The sequence below is a fragment of the Temnothorax curvispinosus genome, unplaced genomic scaffold (genome assembly GCF_003070985.1).
Source record: "Temnothorax curvispinosus isolate PA1 unplaced genomic scaffold, ASM307098v1 QBEX01006782.1, whole genome shotgun sequence".
Classification (NCBI taxonomy): Eukaryota; Metazoa; Arthropoda; class Insecta; order Hymenoptera; family Formicidae; genus Temnothorax; species Temnothorax curvispinosus.
In genome coordinates, this window is record NW_020216562.1 from 69,945 (window position 1) to 77,690 (window position 7,746).

Consider the following 7,746-nt stretch of genomic DNA (forward strand, 5'->3'; position numbering starts at 1 on the left):
TTTTTTGTTTATAACTTTTTAATAAGCAGCGACCGCCGACTAAAACCTTCTGAAGGTCACTCAGGAGGGTGACTTCGACAACATATGTCAAGGTCAAAGTAATCCGAGCTATTAGTTATTGTAAACAATTACCATAAATATAAATATAAATATAATACAGAGATTTATAATGAGATGTTTTTTAAATTATATATACAAAATGTCTATAAAGTTTGTCCATCCTCTATATTTCGGAAACGGCTCAAAATAATGAAAAACTGCAAAATACGTGTTCGATCATTTTGAGGGGCTACGAGGAAGAGACAACCTCCCCAACCCCTTATGAGTAGCTCCTCGAAATGATCGAACACTTATTTCGCGGTTTTTCATAATTTTGAACCGTTTTTAAAATATAGGATAGGAACAGACTCTTAATAAGCACCCTGTATAAGATATAAATAAAAGTTTTGAATCTCTTGCACTTTGATAATAAAGTATAACAAAACTATTAATTGATACTTGCGAATATAGATTAGGCTAAAAATTTTCGGATTTTAATTATGTAGTTTTTGTCAATATACGGTTTATTACATTTTTAAAATTTTATTTTTAAAACTGAATATATATTTTACAAACCTACAAATATTTTGATGTAAACTTATCTTAAAATTTACAAATATTTTCTTTTTTTACACATGTTATACTGGATTTGCTATTTTTGTGTTTTGACATCGTTTTCGTTCAACGGCTCCGCGAATCTTTAAAAATAAAATTGAACCGGACATGTTCCTTTTCTTAAGAACAGTCAGATATGAAAGAATCAACCCACTCTGATTGCACAAAATGAAAAATCATTATTAGGTAAAAAAAATATCCATACGTTTAAGTTCCTAGATAGATAGAACGTGATATTTAGAAATCCCTTTTTTGTTTTGATATTTTAATATTATCTTACCATTTTTTTAACATTAAAAATATAGTTTATAAATAGTGAATATTCAAGATTTGAGAAACCAAATCTTGTTGGATAAATTCAAGGATTGTAGGAAGTATATTAAATCAAATTGCAAATAAAATTGTGATTAAATTATTGTGATTTAAATACCAGAATTAAAATTTCCATCAATATTGTAGAAATAAATAGTATACATTTCTCAAGATATCAGAGATATATCTCTAGTTGGATTCCTATATAACGAGCAAAGGATAAATATGAAGATAAGAAAATAATTGAGGAGAGTATAAGATTGATTAATTTTTTTACGTCCGTAAGAATAGTGATATTTAAACAAATTTTGCCATACAAAAGCTCCATCCATGAGCTTTCAACGTCAACGATTGTCAGACACGGATGAGGATAAAGTTCTAATGAGGATTTAATAGACTTGTCCACAAGGGTCGTTTGACAATGGCTCGTTCTCGACCCTCGTAGAATCCCCGAGGCAGACGTCGCATGTCAAGTTGACAGATTGACTGCTCGTTCGTTTCAACAGATTCGTTTGGCTCTCTCGTTATGATAGCTTTCGGCTTAATTAAATCTAGGCTTATAAAAATTTACTAGTTTTTGAAAATACTTGCATTTTAAAATTTCTTATATTATGGAATTTAATTTTAAATGTGTAAATTAACTTAAACGATGACAGTATTTTTACATAAAAATTTTTTTTTTTCTATTGTGCATATATTTACTTATAATTTCAAAGTAACTTTATCGCAATCAGTGGGATCTTATTTGTATTGTTTTTGTTATAAAAGATACAATAGTTAAGAATAATTATTGAAAAGTTAATATCTTATAAGAGATGTTTTTTATTTTATTCTATATATTGTCAAGATAAATGATAAAAGATGACTGTGCTAAACAATTGTAGTCATATTATTACGACTAAATTTAAGTTACTGCCTTATATTATCATTATAAATGTGCTCATATTATATGTAGGAACATCATCCGAGAGAGATATTTTTATCATCGTCGAAAGAAGTGGAGAAGAGGGAAGAAAAGGAAAGGAGAGAAAGGATTGTTTGAGGATTCGAGTTTCACGTTTTATAACTGTCATACGTTATGACAAATAGTCGGTCGGCCCATAGACCGGGGCGATAGACAAGATAGTCAATGCCGTAGCGAGCTATGTGTCGAAGTGTCGAAACAGGTGGACTGACGAGGGGAGGAACCTCGAGGACGAACCGGAAGTGAGCTTTATTGTCAAGTCACGCTGGCATCGTGGCCTATCTCTATCTTCTACAATAACCCCTCTGCTTCAGAAATTTTCTTCTTTTCCCTTGTAGATGAGCTATTCACATTCACTTGCTTGCAAGTACACATTTGAATTTGTAGTCATAAATAAAAAAATGACTGTATGAGGGAAATGTCGCATTTCTCAAAAAATATAATTTAATGGTAACTTATTTATTATTAAATTTATTATTAAATTAATCTCTAAATGTAATAAGTAAATAAAAAGAAACATTAATATGCAGAAAATTGAAATACTCGATAAAAATATTTATCTTATAAAATATATTTATTATCTATATAAAATTAACATTTGTTATAAAGAGAGAAAATTAATATTTTCTCAGAAATCTATACATTTTTTGTCAAAATATATATAATGTAATTCATGTCTGTCTTTATATGTTGAAATAACATAGATTATGTATTGTGACAAATATTTGCATATTTGCATTTAAACATTTTACAAAGTATTTTGTTTCCAATAACATTAGAAAAAGTATAAGAGTACAATGATGTTGTTAATTACACTGTTGGAAAATTTGTGTTAAATATAACATAAATCGTCCCAAACGGTCTACTCAAATTTTTGTGTTAATTTAACATAATATATATGGATGTATAAATGGTAACACCGGTACTATGTTAAAATATTTCAACAGAAAGGAAATGTAATTCTGATTGTAATTTGAGGTTAATTATGTGTACAATTAACATAACTTTTATGTTAAAGTTAAAATTGTAAGATAAAATCAACACTCTTTTTCTGTAAATTTGAACACATTTAATAAATACGTTCAAATTACTTTAACATATTTTTAAAATTATTTTAATAATTTTACATTTTTAATTTGTAATGCTTAATTAACATAGCAGGCATATGTTAAATCTACACATGTATGTGTTGATTATTTTACACAAAAATTTTAACAAGGACCTTTTTTAACAAAACTATAAAAATTTTCCAACAGTGTACACAGACCGACAAATTTCGATTTTTTTTTATCCTTAGATCTCAATAGTCATTCAGAAGCATTTTGGAGTGCTGAAACCGAATCCGTTGCTCGAATTACTCTATCACGTCAGGTTTCGGAGATATTTGTACCTAAATGTGTCAAAAATGCCATTTTTCGGCTTTTTTAGGTTGAAATAACTATAAAACGATACGTGTTAGACTTATTTTCTCGACGCATTCTGCAGGAAAAATACACACACGCGCGTGCACACACACACACACACATACGCATGACCGTACCAATAGACAAACAGACAGACAGACAGACAGACAGACAGACAGATAGATAGATAGAGAGATAGCAGAATTGTCATAATTGGAATTTATGGCCAAGATTTATTTACATTTTTAATCTATCAAAATTAAATCATGAAACGTTGTGTTTATTGTTTGAATTTTGAAATAAAATGTATAAATCGACAATTTATTTAATCTTGTATATATACTTGTTTCTTTAATGTCGTTTAAACATTTGCTTATATACAGGGTAAATATTTTCACATCCGATAACTTTGTAATCATTGTTGCTACAATAATTAATTTAAACGCAAATTGAAACATAACGAAGAGGGCATAAGATGCACATAATTATAAATTTTTGTGTGTAAAAGTATTTTTGAATAATGCAAGATTAACTTATTTTTTCCAAATGAGAATATAATGACACTGCAAATTTGTAGCGGACTTTACGCTGACAAACAGTTGATTGATTGATTGAGCATGCAAATATTAGTAGGAAAGGAAAAAAATTAAAAATGTAGAATCAAAAATATGCGTAATGCTTAGTACTCGTAATGCGAATTAATACTGTATTTCTGAAAAAAATCTCTACTTTCGGTAAATGTCTAGATTAAGGGCGACCTTACCGATTTCAATGGCCTTGACATAGGAAAGACCGGGGCTTGTTGGCACTGCGTTCCGTTTATATATTTATAGCGAAAGAAACAAAATAAAAAAGTTATCACAAAATAACTCCTTTAGATATAATATGTTTTAAAATATCGTATTAATGTTCTTCAGTCTGAGAAGTGACGTAAATCTAAGTGACGTATTATTAGTTAGAAAAAAAGTTTCTGTTACTATACGACATGTTATTTTAAGTAACAACAGTAATTTATTGTAATAATATGACTAAAATCAAACGTATGTAGGGATGTGGTATGTTGATTCATATATTTTTTTATCACTTTTACATTGTTCAATGGTTGTCAATTCCATCGTGAGACAATTTTTAAACTTTTTTTCTCGACTGTTGCCAACCTTCGGTTCGAAGACGAGGGAGTATTTAATCATCATTGAATGTTGATTCATATTAGGCACGCTTAGCTTGACTTGCTGTTGCCGCGTGCGTGAGACGTGTGTGAACATGTGATTTGCTACCTACAATGCCGATAGAAGCATATATATTTAAATTTAATATTTTTATATTGAAGGAAAGCTACATCTAAAATATTTTACAATTGTTTTTCTGCAACAGCATTTTGCTCTTCGATCATTACAAAATAACTTTAAAAGATACAATCTTTATCAAGAAATACATATCTGCTATCTGTTTTGCATTTATATTACGTTTTCATTAATTTAACATGGACTTTGTCGTATAGCCAATTTACTCCACTATCGGGGCAAGCTGGCTACAATGCAGCATATTCGTATTTCACTTATTACAAAGAAACTGTACAGTATACAGGATCGTTCCTGATGGCATGAAAATGTAGAGAAATTAGTACTGTTTAATCATGATAATTAATTGTTTAAAAAATTAAATGCCGAAATTGTGAAAACTGTGCCAACAAACCCCGATCTCCCTTATATTGTCAAGAACATGGTTCTGACTAACTTGCAAAAAGTTTTAGTCGTCGCTTGTTGTTTATTACAAAATTATTAACAAAAGTAAATGAGAAATGCATATAACAGTTTGTGTCAATGCTAAGGGAAGTAATTTGCTGATATGTGTGTATAGACATGTGTATAGACAGTACACACATATCAGCAAATTACTTCCCTTAGCACTAACACAAACTATTATATTTTTTAAACTATTTTGTTTATAACTTTTTAATAAACAACGAGCGACGACTAAAACTTTTTGCAAGTTTGTCAGAGCCATGTTCTTGACAATATATGTCAAAGTCATTGAAATCGGTGAGATCACCCTTAATTTAGGCATGCATTTACCCTATCTTTATAAAGTGTGTTCAAAATAATGTCAATTTTCATCATAACACAACTGAATCTTACGAAAGTCCTACCTACGGCAAGTGTTACACCAATTATTTTAGACACCTTATATATATATATATATATGTATATATATATATATATATATTTTTTTAGTAATTACCATACATATATGGAGGGGTAAAAGTCATAGTGGCGTAAGTCAAATTTTTTTTGAATTTTTTCTTGCGTGCGTAGATGCAATTTATGCAATATATAAATTGCATTTATGCACACAAAAAAATAATAAAAATTTGACTTACACGACTGTGGTTTTTACCCCTCCATATATTCTAATAATTATACCGTCGCCTCTCGTGGGAAGCGGATTAAACTCAATAGAAAAGTTCTTTACTGTTTTGTAAGTTTCTCAATAATTACACTGATTCGAGGATCTTTATTAATTAATTTCTCATTAATTAATAAGTGTGCGTCCGTGCAATTCAACAAGAAAAAGCAGCCTAGAATTTATGGTTGCTATAAATTTTATTACTATTGATTATATCTTTTTACTATAATTAATATAAATGAGCTACTAATTTTTGCACCCGTAGTAGTAACACTGAAAAATGAACTTATTGATATTTACTGGCTTCTAATCTCCGCCCGCAAAGTACGAATTAATCGATAGCGTTCATTTCGTTCGGCAGCTTTAAGTCGGTGACGTCACGTTTACTCTCACTACGTGTAGAAGGTGGAGAAAGGAAAGATTCGGCGATGCCAGCATCTTTCACTTCTGATGACGATGTAGGTTCGCGGTGGTTGATGACGCGGCACGTAGGTCATATAAAGACATGCAACATATAGATATGCGCGCGCGCGCACATACACACACACACACACACACACACACTTATGTAATCAGATATGTACATACGAACATATCTATATGTTCGCCGATAAATCTTGACATTCGTCAAATGAACGAATAAATGAAATCTATAGGGACTTAAGGAAGAAAGGGGATTATGAGAAGATAGCCACCTTGACCTAGTTTTGCTTGAATTCGTCGAGAAATGGTGGCTTTTTCCAAGTAAGAGTAATTTTCTTTAAGCATTAATTTTAATCATTATTTCTGTCAATGTAATGTCAATGTAAATAAATTTATAATTTAACAATCTGTTTAAAATAGCGAAGAGATACATATTAAATCATCAGATATTTATAAAAAAAGATTTAAAAAATTCTTATTACATAGTATTTATGCATAATATTAGAATAAACAATTTTCAAAATAAAATACATGTATTAATTATTTTTTAGTATTGTATCTACATCTCTAACAACTATTTAATTATAAGACTAATCGTAAGATTTTAAGAAAGTTTTTTAATTTATAAGTGTTATGTAAAAAATCAATGGAAATCTACAATTTAAAAACTGACAAATAACGTGTGCTATCCGTGGAAGAAGTGATACAATTATAATTTCTGGTGTAATGACTCAAAAGAAAGCCACCTTGACCTAGTCGGATAATCGGCTCATCAAAGACGATCGATACTCGCTAATCAGATCAAACTACCCTACTTCCTTTCACTGCATGTACATTTTCACGATCGACAAATTCAACGCAAATTGATTCTCAAACTCTCAACGGACTGACTATCAAAAGTCGTGCAAGTTGTAATTATAAATATACTTAAATATGCGTAAACTTATTGTTAAATCTTTGAAGCGCAGATTTCTTTTTTTTTATAAAAAAGATTTTGATAACTATTTTAGATAATTATTAAATAATACATAATAATATTACATTTGATATATTAATAATATATTAATAATGTATTAATAATAACTTTTATAATACCGGCTTTAAAGAATTATATAAAATAGAAATAGAGAAGACTGAAGAATATAACAAAATTAAAAATAGACCAATATCTTAAAATTTATAGAAGTTAAAGCTATTACAGACATTTTTCTAAAAATTAGGGACCTTTGATCGCGTATAAAGCTGAGTCTAATCAACCAAATCTTAAAGAATTATATATGAAATAGGGGTAGAAAAGACTGAAAAATATAATAAAATTAGAAATAGATCGATATCTCTAAATTTGCGGAAATTAAAGCATAAACAAAAATTTCTAAAAAAATTCAAAATTTTATTAAAAAAGAACCCCTTGATTATTAGCAATTTTTATTAATTCTATTATATTCTTCAGTTTTTTCTATCCCTATTTCATATATAAGTCGTTAAGATTTGGTTGATTAGTTCTGGACTTATAGAAATTTTGATAAATTTGACACATACACACACACACACACACACACACACACACACACACACACACACACA

General features: G+C 29.2%; 1 protein-coding gene across 3 annotated transcripts in view; it reads left to right on the forward strand.

Moving 5' to 3' along the window:
- LOC112456405 (transcription factor MafB-like) overlaps nucleotides 1-7,746 on the forward strand; it is a 36,149-nt gene that overhangs the window by 22,737 nt on the left and 5,666 nt on the right. The window contains exon 5 of one of the 3 annotated variants that reach the window (XM_025018906.1): nucleotides 1,922-2,284. The exons of the other annotated variants lie outside the window; for them this stretch is intronic. The gene's annotated coding sequence lies outside the window, so the exon portion shown is untranslated. Of the gene's footprint in view, nucleotides 1-1,921; nucleotides 2,285-7,746 lie in introns of those variants that run through there. 3 annotated transcript variants of the gene reach the window in all.